The sequence below is a fragment of the Brachyhypopomus gauderio genome, unplaced genomic scaffold, assembly GCF_052324685.1.
Source record: "Brachyhypopomus gauderio isolate BG-103 unplaced genomic scaffold, BGAUD_0.2 sc217, whole genome shotgun sequence".
NCBI lineage: Eukaryota > Metazoa > Chordata > Actinopteri > Gymnotiformes > Hypopomidae > Brachyhypopomus > Brachyhypopomus gauderio.
Genome location: NW_027507038.1, coordinates 177,501 through 202,374, shown reverse-complemented (window position 1 = coordinate 202,374; position 24,874 = coordinate 177,501). Strand labels below are relative to the sequence as shown.

The window sequence follows — 24,874 nt, the reverse complement described above, 5'->3', positions numbered from 1 at the left end:
GGTGTTTGGTAAGACTGGAGGTGTTTGGGGAGAGTGGAGGTGTTTGGTGGGAGTGGAGGTGTTTGTTAAGACTGGAGGTGTTTGGGGAGAGTGGAGGTGTTTGGTGGGAGTGGAGGTGTTTGGTAAGACTGGAGGTGTTTGGGGAGAGTGGAGGTGTTTGGTGGGAGTGGAGGTGTTTGTTAAGACTGGAGGTGTTTGGGGAGAGTGGAGGTGTTTGGTGGGAGTGGAGGTGTTTGTTAAGACTGGAGGTGTTTGGGGAGAGTGGAGGTGTTTGGTGGGAGTGGAGGTGTTTGGTAAGACTGGAGGTGTTTGGGGAGAGTGGAGGTGTTTGAGGAGAGTGGAGGCGTTTGGTGGTAGTGGAGGTGTTTTGTAAGACTGGAGGTGTTTGGTGGGAGTGGAGGTGTTTGGTGAGAGTGGAGGTGTTTGGTGAGAGTGGAGGTGTTTGGGGAGAGTGGAGGTGTTTGGTGAGAGTGGAGGCATTTGGGAACAGTGTGTCTCACTCTGCCACTGCTGTAGTTGCCTCTAATTAATCATGGCAGGTAGTAATGACAAATGAGATCTAGTTAGGGGCTGGCCACAAATTCAGTTAGGGCCTACCCCCTAACAGCCCCAACACATCCAGTTCTCCAACCAAACACACACGCACACAACCTCCATCAAGCTTATTATAAATCAGTGAACTGATGGGTGTGTGTATGTGCATGTTCATAGCGTGTGTGAACATGCTGCTACAATAACTCATCTGTTGGGCCGGAGTTTGGGCCTGTGATGCACACAGGCAAGTATGTGCACTGAATAGAAGTGGGGTCAACGACCTTTACTTACACTGTCTCTGGCTAAATCACATTACAGGCCTGGCGCCTGCTTGCTACTTTGTGCCGCATAAAATCCCCCCCCCCCCCCCCAAATACCGCCCGTCTCCCTTTGGTCTCCGCTCTGAGGACACTGCTTTGTGTATCACCAGAACTGGGGAGTAGGATATTTTTGGTGGCACTGTCTACCAAAATACAGAATGATGCAAGTGTGCATGTATGCATTTGTGTGTGTGTGTGTGTGTGTGTGTGTGTGTGTGTGTGTGTACAGAGAAAATTTCACTTGAGTGAATGAATAATTGATTGGAAGAATAACTAACTGAATTAATGCATCCTTCATCAGGAAGTGTAAAGATTATATTTCAAAATTTCTCATATCACAGAAATGCATCTGGAGTCTAAAATACTAAAACACACACACATGCTTAAAGCTGGAAGACCTACACTATCATGCTGACATAAATCCACATTAGTCCCTGTGGTGCCCGACTGTGACTGTATGTGTTTTCATTCCTGATCAATACTCATCAGTGACCTTTTCACTTGGCCACAGCGTTAGCCAAAGCTGTGATTGAAACGCATAGGACACAGGAAGTCGAAACTCTCTCTTTCTTTTCCTCTGTGTGATGGAAGCGAGCTGTTGTGTTTCAGGTTCTGCTAACCACACGTTCTTCCTACAACTTCACGAAAACGCATGACGTCAGTACTTACGGGGCCATTGATCAATTGACACGCGTGTCAGTCAACATCTAATTATTCACAATACCTCAACGACTCCTTATTACGCTTGTCACTCGTGGTTCGGGTGTATTACTTATTGCATTTCAATTTAGGTTTCATTTTTTTTCTTTCACCCCTCCTCTTGATGGACTCCAAAAATAGTAATTCAAAGACATGCTGTTTAGCGCTTGAGGAGCAGTACCACCTTATTAAGATGTTGCGTAAAACATGCCTCGTTTGGGTAATGAAAAAAGGACCGGCGGAAATGAAAGGGGCATACGATATGTAAATCAGCCAGCTTATGAAAATTAAGATTGGACTGTGAAAGATCACGAGAGAGCCTAAACAAAACAAATGTTTGTAAATAAATAAGAGACGCAATCAAAGGACAAATGGTAATGAGGAAGTCAGTCACACTCTTGTAGATGTGCGCATGGTAGTAGAAGCGGTGTTAATTGCAGAGCTAATTATGGCATGATTGCATTGCAGTTGTTTCGCACATGCAGGTGATTAAAATTTTAACGAAGCATATTACTTGGCACAGTTAACAGGTGCCTGTCCGACACTCTCTCTCTCTCTCTCTCTGTGTGAGAGAGAGAGAATACTTTTTTGCCCGTTGAGCTGCCGTCTTGGAGGGTAATATGCACAAAGCAGCAACCTATTAAAATTTGGCGCGTTGTTCTGGGTCGTCCAGATGCCGGAGCGCAATCCCACCGAGGCACTATCAAAAAATGAGGCTGCCAACTCCGTACCTTCGTGCCAGTCTACTTCCTTCATTTACAAACCACAATATCCCGCGCTGAAGTAAACCAAGAGCCAGGCGAGTCACCACTGGGATGCCGCGCGCTGCAAATGACAGCGCGTTGCGCGTGTGATTTATTTCGTTCCATAGCTCAGTTGATCGGCAGTCCCTGTCCGCGCGCAGCATGGGGAATTCTGCATCTGTCGTGCGCACGAGCTTGGAAAGACTGCCCGTTCTCATGGAGTCGCGCGGCAGCGACTGCTCGTGCTTCAGTCCAAAGGGGAAAGACATCTAGGCTCGTGCGGCGTCCGTCAAAGAATAAGATCAGGGCAAAAGAGCTTCGATAGAACTATGGAGTGGTGAGAGTGATTGGAAAATGTAGTCCAGACACATGACGTGAGGAATTAATAGACTCTACAACAAAACACTCGAATATGTTATAACGTAGATCAGTTAACGAACAAGCTTTCAGTTTCTAATATTATTTTCACATATTTTAAACAAGTGACTTGTTTAACTCAGGAGCAAAGCTGGTCCATGAAGAGTTTGTCTATCTACGGAAGCGTTCTCCATCTCATACACATGGTCCTTCCCTTTAGAGTCTTCAACTGAGTTACAGCTGATGCATCTTATAATTTAACCCCCTTCTCGCTCTCAGACTCGCACAGAGGCCAATGCACCTGTCCCTTTCCCATGCTATAACACACACACACACACACACACACACACAAAACATTGTATGACTATTACATTGTACATTGTATTATCACAGTTTATTTCCAGGGACACACTCTTACATTATTTTGCATTCAGCACCAACCTTCACACTACACAGGCAGAAAAGATGAAGGGCTGTAACTCTGTGTTTTTTTTCCAGACAGAAACTTTCAGTGTCTGACTGAGATCAATGGTCGTTCTGAGGAAATAAATTCTGTGCTGGGAGATTGTATCGATCTGCTCAGCCTGTGGGTGGGAGGGGAGGGGAGGTGGCAGGATGATGGGGCAAACACAGCAGAGTAAAAAAGATTTATACTGAAACATCCCAGCTATTGAACCCTGAATTCAGTGTGTTTTCTCACATTCACTGCAGTTGGATTTACTCTCTGATTGCCTCCATGGATGTATTGTAGTTATGTGCTATCATGAGTATTTTAGTGACTTGTTTTATTCATTATGCAACTGGAATAAAAAAAAGAACTAAAATAGGGGTTTCCCATAGTGATGTGCAGGGGCCAGCTGGAGAGGCCTTGCCAGAATTGTGCTGAGTCATTTTAGGACGACACATTACAATCAGAGATATTTCTCACATCATAAATATGACTTCACCTGCCGTTACAGTTGAAATGCAGGTCCTGATCAACTCTAAACCTTTTACTTTTAAACTCTGTCAAAAAAGTAAAATTGTCTCTTTTTTTGTCCTCTCCCGCTTTGCTTCATATCTTTCAACTCATTTCATCATTTCTTTTCTCTCCTTGTCTCTGTTCTTTCTTTTTCTGCCACCTTTGATATTTTTGAGCACTATTCCTCTTCCCCTTCCCAGAGACGGTTTTGGCTGTGTGCCTACGCACACCCGACAGTCAAAGTCTCTGGTGGTTTGCTGAAGGAATAGCAGCACCCTCTTTGCTCCAGTCCACTGGACTGGGACCGCCCTAATCTCACCAGTCCAGTGGACAGGGACCGCCCTAATCTCACCAATCCAGTGGACAGGGACCGCCCTAAGCTCACCAGTCCAGTGGACAGGGACCGCCCTAATCTCACCAGTCCAGTGGACAGGGACCGCCCTAATCTCACCAATCCAGTGGACAGGGACCGCCCTAAGCTCACCAGTCCAGTGGACAGGGACCGCCCTAATCTCACCAGTCCAGTGGACAGGGACCGCCCTAATCTCACCAGTCCAGTGGACAGGGACCGCCCTAATCTCACCAATCCAGTGGACAGGGACCGCCCTAAGCTCACCAGTCCAGTGGACAGGGACCGCCCTAATCTCACCAGTCCAGTGGACAGGGACCGCCCTAATCTCACCAGTCCAGTGGACAGGGACCGCCCTAATCTCACCAGTCCAGTGGACAGGGACCGCCCTAAGCTCACCAGTCCAGTGAGACTCCTCCCATCCTTCCCTCCCACCATATCCTGATCCCTGCACACTCGTCACCTTTCCTCTGCTTCCCAGGTAGCCCCTTCTGCATCATAAGGTGAAAGGTGAGAATGTGGGACACACCCACACCTGCGTGAGGGGATCGCCATCATTAGTTAAGCCGTCGAACGTGTCCGCCTGGCCTGGGGAACAGCGTGATGAGGGCTGCGGTGGTTTATTATTTTATTACAGCCAGACGAATGAGCGAGAATCGTGGAGTTAAAACATGTTTGTACGGGTCAAAGGGCAGCACGCCGGTCCTGCTCAGACAGGCCTCATTCAGATGATTACTTAATTGCTACATTTAGTAGGTGTGTTGGGGAATGGAAGTCACCAAACTGGGCTGACTGTGGCCCTCCGGTTAGGCACCTTAGTGTAGGTGGTCTGCAGAGCACACACAGACCCAGGTGTGGACACTGCATAAGCTTCCTGATTGGGGGTGTGTGTGTGTGTGGCTGTGTGGTCACCACTATGCTGCTCATCGTGGAAATCTCACCCACACCAAAACGGCCCCCAGACAGTCCGGGAATGCAAACCTGGCCCGTGAAAGCGGAGCCCTCAGGAGGACGAGAAGGGTCCCTCTTTCCCTCCTTACCTCACGCCTCGTCTTGATTGGCCCGTGACAGCAACTGGCCCGTTTACACTCGCTGGCTGCTTCATGTGGCATATCCATCACCTGCAAAATCCCCTTCGCACGGTGTCGGCCGAGCGGGGCCCGCCGCACCTCCTCCGGCCCGCTCCGGGAATACGACACCTTGCTTTGTCCTGCTGGCGTCTGGAGACGCAGGCCGGCCTTTGAGGGCGAGGCAGGTAAGCTAATAGGCTCCGTGTGATAGCTGGGAACTGCAGCCCTGCCGTCGAGCGCTCGCCCCGGGCCACCTGTGACAGCCAGATAATGACTGTATACCTGTCAACTGGAGGATATCTGTGGAGCCATAAATACAGATTTGCCTTTTTGACATCGTTTTTTTTCTCTCCATCTCGTGGAAGATCAACAGAATGCCTCCCCCAACCCTCACCCCTCCCCCGATAGCTTCTTTATTTCATGAACACACACAGTCACAAACATGGACGCTCACAGTCACACACGCACACAAAGCAGCTGCTGTGATGGAAACGTGCATAAGCTTATAATTGTGATTTTCTGCGCTGTCCCCTCCTTGTATTTTTGTTTGCGTGAGTGTGTGTGTGTGTGTGTGTGTGTGTGCTGTCAACAGAAGGCAGAATGAAAGAAGGACAAGAGAGAAAAGTCATGAGACAAAAGCCAGTTGTATTTCTGGTATGCCTATGTAGTGGTTGTGTGTGTGTGTGTGTGTGTGTGTGTGTGTGTGTGTGTGTGTGTGTGTGTGTGTGTGTGTGTGTGTGTGTGTGCGCGCGTGTGTGTGCACGCGCTGCCTCAGGGGTTGCAGGTGAAAGCAATCTCTGCTGTGTTAAGCTGAAGAAAGACAAGAGCAGAGATGAGTTGCATTTGATAGGATAAAAGCTTGACTCTCTCTCTCTCTCGCTCTTTCTCTCTCTCTCTCTCTCTCTCTGTCACAATAGGCCCCATTTCCATCCACTCCCTTCAGAACACCATCACCTCTCTGTGCTCCACCCTTCAAGCACACAGGCCTCGTGACTCTCCAGAAAGCACCATAAAGGTCATACAGTCTGCCGATGTGTTCGGTCTGCCGATGTGTTCAGTTTGCTGCTAAACTTACACTAAGGACAACGTCTCCCTTCCCCACATGCGGTCGTAAACACTTAACACAGGGAAACAGAGGCCAGTTCACCAAAAGTGTCTCAACACAGTTACCTGGAATCACTCCAGTTCTTTTTCTTTGGCAGTTAAAATGACCTTAACACTTCAGTGCTTTTGGAAATAGAGAGATCTGTAGACTACATAAAGGCCTGTTTCATTTGTAGCTTTACTGGAGGTGGCCATTCACTGTTCTCAAATTAACCTGGTTTTAGTCTTATAGAGTATTGCTTGTTGGGAGACATTCATCCATTCGGAGCTTAGACAAACTCTCTAGGGTATCTCCATCTTCTCCATGCATGGAAAGCCTTCATTTCTATTGGGTCTTGGCAGTGAGGAGAAAGCCCTGTGTTTATTGGCTAAATTAGCCATTTGCTGTGAAGCATTTCACCTAATCCCATAAAAACATCAACCTTAAAATAGAACAAACACACGCAGATCCAAGACAAACGCAGTCGCACTTTCAGCACCCAGCACAGAACGCCTGCATGAAGCCATGACCAGAAGCCATTACCCCGAGATGCTTATTAAAGGACATTACTTGTATCTATCGGATTATTTCCAATTTGCAAGCTGCACACTGAACAAGACTGCCAAGCACACTCACTGGATGATGAAATGTGTTCTGGCCTCCCGCCACAGGAAGAAGGCTGACTTTTAGGTCTCTGGTCTCTGGTGCACTCTCCTCTCTTAATGGTTTAAAGAACAACTGCACTCTGGGTATAATTTTCCAGCAAACTGTGAGGGACCTGGTGGGCACCGTGCAGGATATTACCGTGCTGCAAAGCTAGCAAGGGCTTTCCTGTTCTCTGCAAGAAAAGAGGGGGGGGGGGGAGGGAAAGGGAGAGAGAGACATTTATGACAGTTTATTATAAAGAACACTCTGCCACTAAACAGATTATAATCTCAGTACACACTGTGTGGGTCTTTCTTCCATGCTCACAGCCCTTAATATAATTTGCAAAAAAAACTCTCCCTCTCTCAGTCTCCCCTCCTTGTCCTCTCTCTCCCTCCTCTCTCTCTCTCTCTCTCTCTCTCTGTCTCTCTCTCTGTCTCCATCTCGGACAGTGACCTGGTCATACCCAGTATGTGTGGTCCCTCACAGGATATGTACTGTCCCAGGAACACTGAAATTCTCACCTGAGCAATTAGAACATTGTTTTCTGTTACCGTAACATCGGTGTAAAACAGCCTCACCTTCCGCTCAGCAGGCCATTCTCCCCACAACATTTTCAAATGTTAGCTCATCATTTCACTTATAGTAAAATAAAAGACATAAATATCTTTTGTTGTCGACGTATGCATACTGATGATGGATGTGTGTTAATGTCTGTGTGTGTGCACATGCATTTGCATGTACATGTATGTTCTGAATGACTACACCACACCGCTTTTGTGTTTGAACAGAGAGAATAATTGAGCCCAATGAAATATAAGAGTGTGACAGCGAAAGGAAATGAACACCAGTGGAAATTAATCACCTTCTATTAGTGCTAAGCTAATAATACCTACACTCATGCCTCGCTCATATTAATTGAACGTAATTGTGGGGAAATTGATGAAGCATCATGTGAAGGTGGGATAGTTTCATGCCTCCATCTCAGACTGGGATTAGCAGCTATGATGGGCTGTGCAAACAAGTGCAGAGCTGAAATTTATGTGTGAGTAAATCAGAATTCAGGATTGGGGGGGGGGGGGGGGCAGTTCACAAAACCTACAGAGACACTCATGCACCTGAGTCCAAACTGGCATTTATACACAGAGTTAACTGAGCTAAAAACCAGACCAGCACCACACACACACACACACCACACACACACCACACACACATACACACACACATAGGTTTGGTATCAAACACAGCAGACCCATCACAATCAGGTGTCATGCAGGCACAGGGGGGATATCACTGACAAACACTAGACATGTGTGTGTGTGTGTGTGTGTGTGTGTTTGTATGTCTACACTGTCCACATGTCGACACGTCTCACACACCCGGGACAGCCGAGAGAGGAGGTACAGATGTGGAATGTTTTTATTGAAATGGTGGTGTGCGCAGCTCGGTCCTTATGAGATTTATTCAGCTCAGACTGACAGTACAGCAGTGCTGCTCACCGGGGAGGCTGGGGTCTGTGTGGTTAGCACACATGACAGTGTGTGGGAGGTGTGTGTGTGTGTGTGTGTGCTTGTTTGTGTGTCTGTTTAAGCGTTCAAAGAATGATCGAGACTGAATAGCTATATGATGTATGTTTACATAAAGTTATAATCTATAATCTTTTAAATAGCAAACAACACTTCAGTGTTATCAGTGTTAGAAAAATAATCTTTTACATTTATAGTATATTACCACAAACTTTGTGTTTGTATAAGTGTGTGTGGGTGTAAAACACACACATTAAAGACAGCAATGTCCATTCTTCCCTTTCTGTTTTTTCCTTCACTCACTCTCCATTTCTCTCTCTCTCTCTCTCTCTCACTCTCTTTTCCTCTGGCTTGTGCTACCGAGTCTTCTCTGTCTCCATGCTCAGGTCCAGGCTGAGTCTGGCTGCTCCCTCCCTGCCGCAGTGCATCGTGGGCCAGCGCGGCGGCCGTGCCTCTGGGCGCGCTCTGTCCCGGGGCCTGGCGTGGCCCAGCGCTCACAGATGTTCCCCGTTCGATAGCACTTGGCCGGCCCGCTTCCGCAGCCGTGGGTGGCCAATCGGCGTGCCTGTTGCGCCCGCTGCCGTCGCCCCATTGGCTGTGGCAGAGTGACGCGTGGCACGAGGACGGGGGAGATAGGCAGTGGGAGTCTAATCCGGAGAGCGTGACCGATGGGACAGAAGTCCCCCTGAAGTACTGCGGCTGGGCTGGCAGTGGGGCGTGCGGGGGGATCAGGGAGAGAGTAGAGACGCTGCTCCAACACCTTCCAGGAGGAACGCCACAGCACGCAGGGGAGCAGCTGAAGCCCAACACTGGGCCTTTCGTTCAGGCTCGGCTGCGCAGACAGGCTTTCACAACATAAATGGGCATGAAACAGCTGGTGCATTTAAAGTTCAACTTATTTGCAGAAACAAAAGGCAAGAAAGTTCAAAAGGCGTCTCGTAGGGGTTCTGGACATTGCTTTGTTATCATGTGTTTTGTTCAAAGCATTTTAATAAAATGAAATAAAAAAATAGAAATAGCAGAATATATAGAGTATATAGAATATATATTCTATATATATAATAATATATAGAGTTCTATATATTCTATAATATATAGAATAAAATAGAAGAATAGTAGAAGAAGGTATAACTGAGACTTATATAACTCAGTCAACACAAAAGTGCAGTTGGGTGAAAATTATATCTCAACACACCTTATAGATACCATCTAGTCATTCAGGTGACACCTCGGCACTCTACATCATTTTTTTGTGTGTGTGTTTATCTGTCATTCAGCACATAATTATCTAGACATATAAGAGGCAACTCGGGCTCGTTACACAACACTACAGTCATTAATAGATCAATCAAACGCTACTTTCAAACGAAAAATGTCTTTTCTTCTTCGCCGGTATGCACTTCACCCTGGAATGTGGCGAGCCGTTGTCACTGCGGATTTCGTAATGACATCACTCTTCCGTGGAGTACCATGGGAACGTTCTTCAATCAAGCTCGGTGACCGCCTTCTCACAATTAAACCTGAAAAGAGCAATTTGCATCAACATTCTTTAACACAATAAAAGACTACACACATAAACCAACAAACAATATCAAACCATTTGCCTAAATTAAACCATCCAGTTATAAAAGGCTTAGTTATTTAAGGGTGGCTACATGTTTTGAAATGTAAGTTTTATTAAACTGAAAAGCAAACTGGTATAATCTTCTAATTGCCTCTTTAAATGTTTTTAACCGGTTAAAACTGTACAGATGTAACGTGGCACTGTAACGCTGACACATTGCGTTTAAAGGTATGGGGGCGATTTGGCCATCATCAGTCACGTTAAACATCCATGAAAGTCTATAAAATCACAGCATGATCAACGGTCTTGGCCTGCTTCACATTCACTCACGGCCATTCTGAAACTGCCACTGAAATATGACTTCAAGTCTTTATATCTGTGCAGCTACATTGTTTACATTTTAGACTATGACTTTGACGAAGCTCTGGAATAAAACAGGCCGGGTTGGCCCATAGCGGTACTGGAAGTGCTGGGAGTGCTGGAAATGCCTGTTTCTGCTTGGTATCGCCCGTCTCTCTCTGCCTGCTGGTTGCACTACCCCTCTTCTCAAAATAGCATGAACTTTAATCAAGACATTCCTAACAACTGTCTTCATGCCAGACTCCAGGAATTCCCCACCTTCTGAATCTCTCTCTGTCTCTCTCTCTCTCTCTCTCTGTCTCTCTCTCCCTCTGTCTCTAATGATTTACATATGGTTAATGATGGAGGCATGGCAGATGCTTCAAAGCTCAGATGTCCATCTCCATCCGTGGGTGTAGCAGCCTGGCGCTTCCTCCAGAGCTGGAGTGTTAGTGGCAGTAACAGCAGGACAGCAGGATCTAAACAACACAGCGATTCTTCTACAGAGAGACTCCATGAGCAGAGAGCAGAGCAGACTGAGCGTTAAGGTGAAGCTACATGGGGAAAGAGAATGAAAACACCGAGACAATTGTGAATACAGGCAACAAAGATAGAAAGAAAGAAAGAATGAAAGAAAGAAAGAAAGAAAGAAAGAAAGAAAGAAAGAAAGAAAGAAAGAAAGAAGGCCCAGTTCCATGTCCGTTACATAGATGGTGGTGGAGGTTAATAACGCAGGACTGTTAATGCACACAGGAAAAGTTAATCACAGATGAGGAGAACATGTATTAATAATGGAGTGAGGTAGTGGAATAGAGTTTTACTTATTTAGGACTGCTCTCTCTCTCTCTCTGACTCCCTCTCTCTCTCTCTTTCCCTCTCCCTCTCTTTCTGTCTTTTTGCATTCATCCCTCACCTCTCTTTTTTGGAGTTTATGAACAGTCTTGGCTTAGGACACATCTTCACACACATTGTATGAAGTACCGAGCCGTTAGTCTCAGCGCTATGTTGGGAACGCGGTGATTTCTGCTGGTGCAGGTGAAGCCTGCAGTACTTGTCACTACTGCGTCATAGCAGAGGGAAACACAAACAGGCAAATATCATCGCTCATCATGGCTCATCTTTAAAAAACATCATTGTTATTCTTGCAGCGTTTAAGCCCTGGATCCCAGTAGTAAAATATGCTATGCTAACTGTTTTAGGCTCACCATGTCTGTCTATTACTGCACACAGCAAAGCTGCACATAGAACTCACGGGCCATCCATCCATCCATCCATCCATCCATCCATCCAACCATCCATCCCCTTAGCTAGATATAATTAATTATAAATACCCAATCCTTCTAATTATGGTTATGTTTGTGGTTGGGTTGTGGAGAGTGGTCATGGACACAACACAGGCTCCATTACTACTGTGAATGATTACCTCAGCTATGCTAAGTGGGGTGGGGTGGGGGTGGTGGGGGCAGGGGCAGGTGGGGTTGACAGTGGGGTGGGGACGATAGGGGGCACTTGTCATGATGTGTTGCTCAAGCCAAGCAAGCCACTTCAGATACATGGAGGCTTTAATTAAAGTCCCAAAGGCAAATGTCTGCTGCTACAGTTCCATTTCGTCTTCACAGCTGCATGTACCATGTCTCGCCTGTATGCAGATAATTTCGATAATGCCCCAGTTTCCTTGTAGGTTGCCTTTGTTTCTCCTCTTGCCAAAAAAAAGTTTTAAAACGCAGAGGGTTTTGCCCCAGTCTGGTTAACATGCCTGAAGACTGAGCTCCCTCACAGACTAATACCAAATCAAACGTTATAGACGCCTGTACTCTGGTTTAAGCCGGAGTCTGGTCACGTCAGCCGTTTTGCAGATCCGGCGGACCGCAAAACAAAACACAGGCGTTACACAGGATTATTGAAGCTACCGCGGTAAGACAATGATGCGGGTTGATACGTGAGGGCAGATATGTGTACAGCGACAGCCATGGCAGGCGTGTGGAAGACGAAGATAGGAGGAATTAACTTGACAACAACGCCGCAACCAGCGCTATTGTTTGGGCAAACGTCGAGGAGGAGCCAATCATGCTCCAACTTGTGGATTTCAACCCTGGAGATTGAGTTGATGCGACCGCGCACATTGTACGCTAAATGCTATTAGCTTGTATACGCCGACTGGATCATAAAAGTGAAAGCTGATATAAATGACAATGCTGCAGTCCTAATCCATCGGCTGATGGAAACCTTACAGGGGTCTTGTGTCTTAACACCAGATTACCGTCTCAGCTCTAGTTTCCCCGTTCCTAAATACTAGAAACCACAGGATTTGTGCGTCTTTGTACATCTTTTTTCTGTTCTTTCATTTTCTCCCTCTCCTTCGTTCAGCCATTGATCTCTCAATAGCATTCAGAATCTGCCAATGGTTCATGCCTTCAGGGGTCCACAAAACCCATTATCAGGTAGAGCACCACCTCCATGCTCTTTAACTCAAAGATATTTGATTTTTTGGGAGGTGAGTCTGTGTTTGTGTGTGTGTGTGTGTTTGTGTGTGTGTGTGCACATCTACGTGCGTGCATGTAAGTGTCTACAATTGACCTCTGGCAAAAAAACCCCCAAACAAACAAAATAAATAAATAAACAATTCACTCAACTGATGAAAATACAAATATGAGCTAAGAAATGAATATTGAGCAAAAAAAGATGTGTAAATAATTCAGCGATGCACAGGGATTCATTCCCTCCCTTAAAACCCTCTCAAGAGAAAGTTTGTGTGTTTTGATTCACAGGAGTTGACTTGATTACACCACAAAAGTCTTGGGTAAACCTGCAACGCAAACGACAAAAAAGAAAGGGAGGATCACAAAGCCCCTGTACATGACAGTAAGTAGTGGCCTGTTTGTATAGGGGCCAGACGTCACTCTGTTACGCTGCTCCAGCTCTGCTGTGTGACGGGCGTCGGAAGTGGAGGCTGAGTGAGGGAGTCCCGCCCACACACAAGGACTGAATCACCAAACGCATCAATACAGGCCCTGTGCTACAGTCAAACAGACGGGCATCACAGAGACCACAGACTACAGACACATCAGAGAGACCACAAACCCAGCAATACGAGCGCGTGCAGTCTCCTTCACATACACACACACATTCATACACATGCACACACATATACACACACACACAGGGATGATTGTGTCTATCATGGTGACGGATCTCATTTTTCGTAAACATTTGTGTGTGTGTTGGAGAGTGCATGTAGTACACTTAATGCAAGGCTAGATTTGTGTGTGTGTGTGTTTGTAAGAGAGACAGTGATATTGAGTCAGAGAGAGAGGAGAGGGAGGGAGAGAGAGAGGGAGGGAGAGAGAGAGGGGGCAGAGAGAGAGAGAGAGAGAGAGAGGGTGGCCAGTGGCGAGGTATGTCTTGGATTCCTGCCACCCCCAGATTATTCATTCTATTTCTCTAAAAGGCTTTTCGGCAGATGCTGGATTGGAGGCAGAGCTGCACAAATCTGAGCAGAGACCCGTTCAGACCAGGAGCTCAGACTGACATGCTCAAACTCTCAGCTTGTGCTAACCATGTTGTTTTTTTTAACGATCAGACAGCATTTCTCTGTAATCTGGAATGTTATCTGACTGCCTTGAGAGCTTCACTGTGTGTTTTTGCATTTCGGAGAGCAAACAGGTCGAGCAGAAGTGTGCAGCTGTATGTCAGTACAGCAAAGCCAATGAAGTGAAAAATCATTATTATCTGAAAATGCATTCAGGTATACGAATGTAAAATGTACTTAAAAAACAGTGGAATTGAAAATAAGAGCCTGTACCTGGTGCAGCTGTTTAATGATTGATTAATCTGCTACTGAATCTGCTTGATCTTGCACTGGCAATATGAGAGAAATGTGACCTTTTTATGAGGTGAAGTCATTCACGGCGAAAAAAGAAAAAGGAAACAGAAATCAAATGAGATTGTTGACCTTTATGAATTGGACAATAGCTCAAAAATAGCTTCACATGTGAAAACAAGCATTTCCACTATTAGGGCAATACATAAATTGAACACAGGGGGCGCTGTAATGAATCTGCCTGGAAGAAGATGCAATAGAAGTGTATTTTGCACCCACACATAGTGCAGAGGCTAAGATGCAAATATTTCTTCAAAGATCACATTTAGAAATATGCAGGGATTGGATATGTGCAGGTGTCACCAGGCCTTCAAGAGTTTGACAGCTCGACCATGCCAACAAACTATTTGAAAGGCTTTGCCAGAATAAAGTCTTCTGTCATCAAACCACAAACATTACTGCCTGGAGTTCTCTAAACATTTGACTGCAACTGGGTTCTATGGTAAAATGAGACAAAGTGAGCTTCCTGGCAATACACACAGCTGGTGCATTTGGCACAAAAAGTCAACGTGATGCCAAAAAGATCCTTGATCCTGATCCTGATCTTTGATGCTGATCCTGAGTCCATCCCAGACTCATGGTCATAGATCAGGACATTTTAAGGCTAAAAAACCACAAAATCTTAAAACATTTTTTTTACAAATCCCCCTTAATCTGCAGAAATCTACACAGTATCAAGCAGTAGCCACCCCACAAGAGAAACACCAGTAAGCATGGATTAAAGATATTGGTTTGTATTAAAGCACACTCCCAGAAGCCTTTATATGCATTCTAATCTAATAATAACTTATAATAATAGTGTTATCTTACCAAAAGGAGTGTGGACAGATTACTATGCCATTTCTAAAGCAATGTTGCCAGTAATGTTGACATGTATTTTATGTGAAAAATGTACCCACTGTACCCTACCAACAGTTCAACAAGATTTATCATTTTTTATAGCATTTCTTGCTCATCTATAACAAGAAAACCAAGAGGCAACAGTGCTTCATGTTCAGTAAATAAATCTACACCAACAATGATTGTTTAATAAATAGTCCAGTGTTTACCTTAAAACTAAATCATATGTAATATAATGTTGCCAAAATCAAAGGGCAATCATGGAAAGGAACACATGTATTCTCACACACACACACACACACACACACACACGGGCTTGCCAGGTTAAACCGGTGCGGTATATGCCTGAAGCAGTAGGTACTGTGACCCGGCCCAAGGGCAGCAATGAATTGTGGGAGTCAGAAGTTTAGTCAGGACAGCATGGTTAGGTGTCAACAGGGCGTAGACATCCCTCAAATGAAACCGTCACTCCCGAGAACAGCAGATTAACCAGAGCAAACACACCAGCACCTCGGGATATGTGTCTTGATCAAGCCCTGGGGTAATGCATTTAGCCAAAGAGCTACAAATGCCCGTGGCAACCACAACTACACCAGAGCACAGCTTACCCCGAGGACAGGCCTCACCACAAGCCCTGCTCACTTATCCGCTGAGCTGTTCTCCGTGCTCAAAAGAGAGCAGTGCAGAGTCATCAGCCAATCAGAGCACTCCCTGTGCATCTCTGCAGGTTTCTAGACTTCTATACATAGTTCACACACTATCGTCCAATCGAATCTGTTATTACAATCTGAAGCATAGACCCCAGGCAACGTCATTTGTAATCACTGTCCAAAAACTTATGGACTGCAATGTAAATGAATATTTTTGGTTAAATACAATGAAATGAGGCTGGGTGCAGTGGCAAGGCACAGTTTAGATTCATTGTGGAAGACCTGCTGACCTACTGAGTGCATGTCCTCACAGGGGTGTGAGGGACACTGGGGAAGGACGTGTCCAAAAAGGTGACCCACGCCCTGGGTACACATGCGCTTATCCTGTGTGTGTGCGCCTGTTTATTTCATTCTGTAGAACATCACATGCGCTGGGAGATTGGCGATGGTTCAAGACAGGTTTTTGTTTGCCTGGATCTGATAACCTGTGTTGGATCGGGAGGATGGGACACAGTGAGTGGACACAAAGAGTGAGGACAATTCAAGTTGTGTTGCGTCCACTGTCTCTCCTGAGGGCCTGGCCTCAAAGAATTGTTACCTTGGAGTATTGGTTGCTGTGTGAAGCACTCCACTCCTGAGAGAATGTCACCCCCCGCCCTGGGCAGTTTTGACAAACAGAGTATATATTGATACGTGATAAAGTATGCTAGAAATCACCCCAGTGCTAAAGGCTACTATAGTTTTAATATCATCATTTGAATTAACAAGCATTCTGTGCAGGAATAATGAGCCTTCATTATTCAAAACATCATCCTTAGCTGGTGAGCTCTCGGGCCATTAGCACACGAGAGCTTAATGAAGAGAAGATAAAGAAGGGTTGAGATAAAAGTTTGAATGGCCTCACTCAGTAACCAGAGTTAAATTTTAATGCGGGATATGGAGGCTGATGGATGGTTCTTATCTGAAGGTTGGGATTGGGAGGGGGGTGGAAGTTGAGGGTTGAGGTGGGTGGGGTGTGGGGGGGGGGGGCAGACAGGAGTTGAAACCCCCCGTGAGGTGTCACGCAGGGTGGGAAGGTGAAGAATGGAGGCGGAGGTTCATCTCCGGAGACGGTGGAACGATGCTAATCGCGTAGCCGCGGTATGGATGGGCTGTCGTAGGCCCGGTGCCCACCGCTGACGAGCCTGATTACTTAACAGCGTGTGGGGAGCAGCACCGTTATGAGGAAAGAAAAATGTGTTCTGGAGTATTACGAGGTGTTACGTTTATACTCTTGTTTAATGTTATATTGGATTATATAATGAAGCATATGAGAAATTGAATCAGATGTACAGTTAATGCAAGTACATGTAGCGATGTACATATAAACATACCTGAAATGCACTGTCCCTCATATTAGCATCTGAAGTGTGGCTAAGCACATGGACGAAAGTGAAAGGCTTTTTAAGAGTAAGTGTATTATAAACTTAGAGTTAGAGTTAGAAAGAGAGACAGAAAGGGAGAGAGAGAAAATTGTAAATGTACTTCAGCAAGTGACTGGTAGAGGCAGTGTGTATGTATGTGTGTATGTGTGTGTGTGTGTGTGTGTGTGTGTGTGTGTGTGTGTGTGTGTGTGTGTGTGTGTGTGTATTCTATCTCCCAGGGGCCTGACTGAAAGTGTGTTAGCTTGCTGAACCATTGTGGGCCTGTGCACTAACCACTGCTGGAGGACACGCTTTGAATGGGTGGATGAGGAATGGCAGGAGACGATGAAGGAGTGGATCTGTGAGGGGGGGGGGGGTGGCGGCTGGTGGCCGATGTGCAGCGTACTGATAAAACGACACGGCCTGGGTGAAGGAAAACGCCGGAAACAGACAGCTCAGCGTCCTGGCTGCTAACGTTCCAACTCCACTCTGAACCACCAGAGAAAGCCTTCTAGCCTGGAGATGCAGACTTGAGTAAGTCTAATACTGCCCCCCCCCCCTCCCTCTCTCTCTCCCTCCCTCCCTCTCTCTCTCTCTCTCTCTCACTCACTCCCTCTCTCTCTGTGCTCCTGATGCCATGAAGGACTACGGGTTTAATGTTTCCAGCTCAGATCATTTGGAGTCATCCATTTGTGTATCTACATTCACCCTTAGGCACAAAAATGGCTTCATAAACCAACATGCGTGCACCATTATAACAATGCGGTTGATTTTAAGTGCACCACATCAAAAATAGACAAACGCCGATGATAATAATGTGAGACATATTTAGACTGTGATTTTAGTCAAAAGCTACTGGCAAGGATGAAAACCATCTTTAAGTTAATGCTACCACCCAGGAAGACATCAAGAACAAAGTATTTCTAATAACAGCACCTGCCTTCTACAACATGTAATATGTCCATCATTAAGTTTTGCTAAAACAACCTTGAGCTAGTCATGGAGTGGTGGCGGAGGTGTTTTCTCATCTCCTGGTTGGGCCTTTGATGAAGTGCTGTGGTAATAAGAAACTCAGTTTGTTGTGGAGAAATGTATCTCATTCTTCTAGGTCTCCACTACAGAGGAGAGCACTAGAAGACCTGTCTCATTATCTGTTAAATGAGCAAAATGAAAAAAAGTTCATCAAAAAAAAAGTAGTGTACTGAAGAAATATTCTGTGCAGTATTGTTGTAATCGATCATGAAAGGTCAGATCATTTCACTTGACAACTTTAAAGATGCAGTGAAGTCAAGTTACAGTGAAATAGCTTCTAGGGTCAATGTCTAAGAAAATATATCTATTTCTGACTAGAATTCATTGCCTACATAAATATATATATTAGCCTAGTTAAAAAATATATATGCCTATATAAATATATTTCCATTTGAAATGATTTAGCATACATTTAAAAATATTTTAAAAGCATATCACTATGTCGAGGTACTCAGAGTGTTCTGTCTGATCTAAACTAGAGATGACTGCATCCTCTTTCATAGACAGAGACTTCAGTCATGTATCTGAGAGTGAACTAGCTTTAAAAAATGAAGTGAAAGGAGCAGCATAATTCTATAAGAGATTACACTTCCGGGATTACACTTCTGGGATTACACTTCCTAGATTACATTTCCCAGATTACACTTCCGGGATTACTCTTCAGACCACCACCGCTGAATATCACATCTTGGAGTACAACTGCAGCGCTGTGCCCAGTGAGATTGTGGGTGTTGACCACAGTGGTCCCGCTGATACAGGCGCCTTCCTGTGGCTCAGGGAAAAGGCCTGTTGAGGCCTGTGTTTGCAGTAGAAAATGGCTTATACCTAGTCACCGCACGTCAAGCACCCATACATGTGCCAGTGTGTATCCTAGTACATAAAGGCTTTAGGTTGGCCTGTATGATCCTTTTAAAATAACCAATTAATACATCTGCCAGCACAATAAAGCCAGACATCAAACTCAGTCACTTAATGGGAAAAAAGCAAATATCATTTGAATGCTTTCAGTGCATTTTATCTGCTGGTATCATGGTCTATTTAGCACTTCAAAGCCAGAGTTAAATTTTCTGAGCTCCTATAAAGAATCCTCCTTCCAAAAAACCAGGTCTATTTATGATGGCCATATAACCACAATTAAACAAAGACACGTTTCCTGCAAACTAAATGCCACTTTCCACGGGACCATGACAGCCAGGGAGTGACGGGGAAGGTCTCCTGGGAAGGGCTGTATTCTCCAGTCATGCCCCCTGAGCTGATCTACTGCAACACAGTTAGCTGAAAATATCAAAAGACAGACAAGTCCCCGTGAATGACAGTGGGATAGGAGCTGTGTAGAGGGTGGAGTGGTGTGGAATGGTGGAGGGGTGGAGGAATGGAGGAGTGGAGTGTAGTGGAGGAGTGGTGGAGGGGTGGAGTGGAGGAGTAGAAGGATGGAGGGGTGGAGGCGTGGAGTGGAGGAGGGGTGGGATGGTGGAGGGGTGGAGGAATGGAGGAGTGGAGTGTAGTGGAGGAGTGGTGGAGGGGTGGAGTGGAGGAGGAGTAGAAGGGTGGAGGGGTGGAGTGGTGGAGGCGTGGAGGAGTGGAGTGGTGGAGGGATGGAGTCATGGAGTGCTGGAAGGGTGGAGTCATGGAGGGGTGGAGGAGTGGAAGGTTGGAGTCATGAGTGGTGGAGTGGTGGATTGATGGAGTGATGGAGGGGTGGAAGATTGGAGTCATGAGTGGTGGAGTGGTGGAGAGTTGGAGTCATGGAGTGGTGGAGGGTTGGAGTGGTGGAGTCATGGAGGGGTGGAGTGGTGGAGTGGTGGAGGGGTGGAGTCATGGAGTGGTGGAATGGTGGAGGGGTGGAGGGGTGGAGTGGTGGAGCGTTGGAGTCATGGAGTGGTGGAATGGTGGAGTGGTGGAGGGGTGGAGGGTTGGAGTCATGGAGGGTTGGAGTCATGGAGGGTTGGAGTCATGGAGTGGTGGAATGGTGGAGTGGTGGAGGGGTGGAGTGGTGGAGGGTTGGAGTCATGGAGGGGTGGAGTGGTGGAGTCATGGAGTGGTGGAGTCATGGAGTGGTGGAGGGGTTGGAGTCATGGAGGGTGGAGTCATGGAGGGTTGGAGTCATGGAGGGGTGGAGTGGTGGAGTCATGAAGTGGTGGAGGGGTGGATGAGTGGAGGGTTGGAGTCATGGAGTGGTGGAGGGGTGGAGTCATGGAGTGGTGGAGGGGTGGAGGAGTGGAGGGTTGGAGGGGTGGAGGGGTGGAGGGTTGGTGGATCACATAGTGTAACTTTAGCGAGGGCAGCTTATGAAACACAAGTGCTCACAGCCCTCTACCCAGGCAAAAGCCATAAACAACTCACTAATCATTCCTATGCACTCCAGTAACCTCACGTAGCCTTGCACACACATGTACATGCACGCATGTGCATGTGCAGACACACACACACACACACACACACACACACACCACACACACACACACACCACACACACACACACACACACACACACACACACACCCGGTCCAAATATTTCAAAACACCATTTCAAATACCACTGACTGATATATGAAGCTGACCAGTTCGGTAACCATTTCGTATTGAAACGTCAGACATACCACCACACGTCATTTAATTCCACAATAAAACAAGTTTGATTATCATCCTTAAAAAACAACTACAGCTCTAGCAATGCCACTAACGAGTGGTTGTCTCCAGAGAAAAACGTCCTCTTGATTTTCCTTGGAATTGTAAACAGCAGCTGTTTAAAGTAGAAGCGATCTCTGTCCCATGGCTCCGGGCTGGACAAATATGAGCTACTGTGGTCTAATATTCTGTACCACCATAAAGCATCATGTTAGCCAAACATGGCCTCTGAGTGTACTGCAGAAGTGCTGTAATAACAGAGAGAAACCAAGCTCCCATCTGACAAGCCCATAGACGAGCCCCTGTAGACACACACACACACACACACACACACACACACACACACACACACACACACACTAGGCACTCAGCAGACTGAGTAGGAGGAGGTCTGGACCTTTACTTTGTGCAGAAGAAGGTGGCAAAATCTTTGTAGTTAGTCTAAGCACGCCACAACAATTCAGTTCACAAACAGTGTTGACTAGTCTTTAATGTCAGATATGCTGGAGGTAGCATGCAAGCACAGCAGCCAGTAAATGTTCAGTCAATATGCTGAAATGGCTCAGAAATGGTTCCTTAACTAGGTTGTTTTTAAAAGCAGTGCCCCACATTTTACCCTCATACATATAAATATTTTCTGAACATTTACTGCAATATATTAACTTAGCATCTTGGAATAAATAAAACATGTTGCGATGGATCTAAATGTGTAGTCTATAAGACTTTAGATGCTGCAAGCTAGATGGCTAGTGTCCACATGTATTGTCCATTAATTATGTGAACTTACATATAATGAGTAATAAGGAGGATCAATCACTGTAAAATCCCAGAGATTATTGCTATACCCCAGTGTTATATTTTTTTAAGTAACACTGATCTTTTAGCACTTATCCAGACGTACACACAACAATAACAAGTTCCACATAGAGTTCACTACAGAAAATGTGAATATAGAAAATCTTGATCTACCACTTTCCTCCTTGATCTACCACTTTCAGGTACACTCATCATTGGCATAAACCATGATGAGAGATTTGACTGTTGTCTTATACCTAGTTTGTGTGTCCACGTACAGTAATTACTTTGTACTCTTCATAAATTCCCATTAAATATCTTAAAGGAGTATCAGAGAGAGAGAGAGAGAGAGAGAGAGAGAGAGAGAGAGAGAGAGAGAGAGAGAGAGAGAGAGAGAGAGAGAGAGAGAGAGCCAAAAGGTGGAGAAGGACATGGAGATGTGGATGACAGTGTTATTCTCCTAGACTGGCCTACAGCTTTAACTGGTCTGAACTTTAAATACCAAATACAGCTACAACACATTCTCTCCCACAGCCTGTCTGTCTCCTTCTGACAAAGGCCACAAGCTGAACTTGTGTTCCCTCATACTGACTACCCACCTGCACGGGGTCCTGAGGAGACAGATGGAGATACCTAGACAGGATAACTCACTCCCCAGGCATGGAGAATATGAACAGTAGCACATGGAGTACTTGTATATAGTACATTATGGAGCTGTGTGTGTGTGTGTGTGTGTGTGTGTGTTTGTGGTGAGGTAGTGCTGTGTAATAGCTCAGTCATCTAAATGAGTCACTTAGACAGTATTCTGCAGAGACAAAAGCTTCTCTCACTGAAGTCGTAAAGTGTTCCACAGGTGTGCCACAGTTCAGACCATGACTAACTGTTCCAGCACACACACACACACACAACTCCAAACAGGCATACACATACATGCACAAGTTGATATCTATCGTTCATCAAGAGAACAGGAGAAAAACAAGAGAGAGAGAGAGAGAGAGAGAGAGAGAGAGAGAGAGAGGTGAGAGAGAGAGAGCATGTTTGTGTAAAACACAGACGCATGAAAACATTTCAAATATTAGTGTACCAGTGAGTTTGTAGTTCCAGAAAGTTCCGGTGGAATTAGCTCCATACATATTCATATTCATATTTACGAAGTTCAGACCGATATCCATATGATGAATAGTCAGTTTATTAATATTACTGCCATACATTTACCAGGTGTTGAAATCCAGATTCCTCTTGCTGCCATTTTACTGGAACCAATGACTGTATGACCCATGTGCATGGTGCATTGACCTGCTGAAAGTGTCCTTCAGCCACAGGACAAACAGCTGGCGTAACGGGACAATCTTGGTTGGCCACGATGCTTTGGTAAGCACTACTGTCCCAGGATGAGCCAAGAAACCATTCCCCAACCATTATTCCACCTCCACCAGCCTGAACTGGTGACATATAACAGGAAGGGCTCATCGATTCATGTTGTTTACTCCAAATCCTGAGGCTCCCATCAACACGGTGCCACAGAGTTGTGGCTTCATCTGACCGGGCCATGATTCCCCACTGCTCAGACATGCACGTTGTGTGCGCTCTTACCCACTGGAGTCTTGCCATAGCGCTTCCTTCATGCAGCAATGGCACTCAAACTTCTCGTCTGTTCTTGTAGGCAGTTTGCAGTTGTAGCCCGTCTGCTGTTGTAGCCCTTCTACAGTTGTGTGTACATCTGCTGTAGTGGCCCGTCTGCTGTTGTAGCCCGTCTGCGATTGTAGGCTGTCTGCTGTTGTGGCCCGTCTGCAATTGTAGCCCATCTGCAGTTGTAGCCCATCTGTGCTGTTGTAGCTAGTCTGTGTGTTTGTAGCCCGTCTGCTTTTGTAGCTAGTCTGTGCTGTTGTAGCCCGTCTGTGCTGTTGTAGCTAGTCTGTTATGTTGTAGCTAGTCTGTATGTTTGTAGCCCGTCGGCTTTTGTAGCTAGTCTGTGCTGTTGTAGCCCGTCTGTGCTGTTGTAGCTAGTCTGTGCTTTTGTAGCTAGTCTGTGCTGTTGTAGCCCGCCTGTGCTGTTGTAGCTAGTCTGTGCTGCTGTAGCCCGTCTGTGCTGTTGTAGCTAGTCTGTGCTGCTTTAGCCCGTCTGTGCTGCTGTAGCCCATCTGTGCTGTTGTAGCCAGTCTGTGCAGTTGTAGCCAGTCTGTGCTGTTGTATTTAGTCTGTCCTGTTGTAGCTAGTCTGTGCAGTTGTAGCCCGTCTGTGCTGTTGTAGCTAGTCTGTGCTGTTGTAGCCCGTCTGTGCTGTTGTAGCCCGTCTGTGCTGCTGTAGCTAGTCTGTGCTGCTGTAGCTAGTCTGTGCTGCTGTAGCTAGTCTGTGCTGAGGAATGACAGGTTGTGTGTCGGACACATTACCTGGAGCGACTGCATCGTATTCAGCTGCAGCTTGCTTGACTGTGGACTGCATGTTCGTCAGAACGACCCCTGATTTCCTTCGCTGACCTGGTCATAGACGTGTTGTTTCTGTCCACAGGACATCTTACTGGATGCTGTACTCTCAAACACATGCTGTACCCACAACAACACTGCATAACAAGACCCACAAGACAGGCCATTTCTGAAATGCTATTGCCTGGCTAGTCCAACAATGGTGACCATGCCTCAGGTCATGCCTATCTATCTGTCTGTGTCTGTCTGTCAAGTGTATATGGTATTTACATTTTTACATAGCAAGAACATAGCATGTCAATGACCACTGATGTCATTGTGCCCTTATTGTTATATCAGAATGTGTGAACTAGCTAGCAGACAGATGGCTATATAGACACATTGGTAGAGACAAGGGAAGGCCTGTGGACAGTGACCTGTGCTTAAGAAAATGACTGCTGTCTGTTTGAATGAGAGAACAGAGCCCTGTCCCTCTCTCACCCTGTCTCCTCACAGGAGACACGAAGACAGACCTCTCAGTGGCGTGTGTGAACAATTTCACCAATTAGAGATTTTCATCAGTGCAGGACATGGCTGTTCTATCTGCGGGCACGTGTGTGTGTGTGTGTGTGTGTGTGTGTGTGAGAGAGAGAAAGAGAGAGAGAGAGAGAGAGAGAGAGAGAGGGGGGGGGGGTAGACAGGACAGAGAGGGAGGTGGAAAGTGCTCATTTTTTCCTACTGACCTCTCTGACAACCTGTTAGTCATCTTGCAAAGGATGATTGCTTAACAATGTGAATAAAAAAAGTAATATGTTGATTCAATTCCTTAACATTATGAGTAAAAATAAGATAAAAGAACCAATATTAACATATTACAAATGCAAAACAGCAACTTTTTTGAGATCTGGCATTCATTAGAATATGCAAATGTAAATGCATTATGTTGGTATAAGTGGTCGAACACTGTACATTATTATTATTTCAATGAGCATCATTCCCTCAGGTAAACATAAAAAAAGAAATTCTTTTACTCAACATTTTTTCCTCAATGAA

General features: G+C 45.8%; 1 long non-coding RNA gene across 1 annotated transcript; it reads right to left on the bottom strand.

Annotated features, from left to right (window-relative positions):
• Window positions 1-9,559: 9,559 nt before the first annotated feature.
• Window positions 9,560-24,376, bottom strand: LOC143503128 (uncharacterized). The gene is made up of 3 exons (XR_013127182.1): window positions 23,810-24,376; window positions 23,013-23,207; window positions 9,560-9,808 (listed from the first exon to the last, which is right to left on the bottom strand). It is a non-coding gene; the product is annotated as an uncharacterized LOC143503128 (long non-coding RNA).
• Between the last annotated feature and the right edge of the window lie 498 nt (window positions 24,377-24,874).